Here is a 1,251-nt window from a genome sequence, read left to right as displayed (position 1 = left end):
ATATATATATATATATATATATATATATATATATTTACAGTATATGTATATATTTACATTATATTGAATATGTAATTTAAATTAATTTAAACATATTGAATGTGAAATATGATGCATATATTCATATTGAATTAAATTTAATATTAAAATGTAGTTTCATGCAACTTAAAGGGAAAATTTGTAAGTAAATATTAAGTAAACAAAGGAAACACTGTGTAATTTTCCCGTGGCTGTGGTTGTTGTTCAGGTGTAGGGAAGGGGAATGGGAGCGACCTGAAGGTGAAGATCATAGTGAAGCGAGAGCTCGTCTTCCAGTGTGTTTGTGCCAAACAGCAGAACTGTGCGGTACGTGTCTAAAGCTAGACGTGATCATCAACACTTTTAACACGTTTCTCTGTTCTGTATAATAAGGGCAAAGCTAGCAGCTTTACTAGTGGCGTACTAAAGCACACATTCCACGTCATTCTAATCCTCCTGTCCCGTTCCGTCATGTGTTTTTCCCAGGTGTTTCCTGACACCGGTAACAATGCGGTGGTCATCAGTTTACAGGAAGGGCCTGTTGTGACTGGAGATGTGAAGGTCATGTTTGAGTCCAGTGCTGTAAGTCCTCCACTATTTTAGTATTGAGTTGACCCATATATGTGATGAAGTGTCGGCAGAACATATAAATGTTGTTCACTGTTGCTTGAACTTCCTTTTTCTCTCTCCAGGGTTTGCCAAAAGGTTACGAGGACTGTCCTTTCTATTTCTGGTTTAACACCTCTTTTGTTGAGAACAACAGGTGGGGTTTTTTTTGTCTGTAGTTTTGGAAGTTTTTTTTCTCTTCTGAGAGCTGAAATCTTTGTGTTGTTGTTTGTGTTGTAGCTTGTATCTCTCGAGGGAGGAGCTGGACAATCCACACAAATCAAAGACCTGGGACATCTATAAGGAGGACTTCGGAGTGACGTTGTATTTCACAGACCCTTGAGAAGAAAATTCTCTGACAGTGGATATTGTTTACTATTCTTGTCCTTTCGTATAAGTAGATATATCTCTTGAGGTATACTTACAATAAGCTGCAAACTGAAGCCAATGTAAACACTCCACATAAATCTACAGATATATAAGATTTGAATGTGATGTGTAAAAAATGTCATTGCATTTCCATGGTTGTTTTTGTGTGCAAAAAATGTATGGGAAATTCTTTGTTTTTGTACTGTGGTTCTGTTTATCTTTGGCAGCAGTTAAAATTATTCTGTGAAAGAAATGATT

General features: G+C 36.3%; 1 long non-coding RNA gene across 1 annotated transcript; it reads left to right on the top strand.

Annotated features, from left to right (window-relative positions):
• Nucleotides 1–250: 250 nt before the first annotated feature.
• Nucleotides 251–1,223, top strand: LOC107580692 (uncharacterized). Its single transcript, XR_001608683.1, has 4 exons — nucleotides 251–345; nucleotides 505–600; nucleotides 711–781; nucleotides 865–1,223. It is a non-coding gene; the product is annotated as an uncharacterized lncRNA (long non-coding RNA).
• The last annotated feature ends 28 nt before the right edge of the window (nucleotides 1,224–1,251 follow it).

Source organism: Sinocyclocheilus grahami, unplaced genomic scaffold, assembly GCF_001515645.1.
Source record: "Sinocyclocheilus grahami isolate Dianchi unplaced genomic scaffold, SAMN03320097.WGS_v1.1 scaffold40204.1, whole genome shotgun sequence".
NCBI lineage: Eukaryota > Metazoa > Chordata > Actinopteri > Cypriniformes > Cyprinidae > Sinocyclocheilus > Sinocyclocheilus grahami.
The sequence above is the reverse complement of the archived record's forward strand: the minus strand, read 5'-3'. Positions and strand labels throughout refer to the sequence as shown.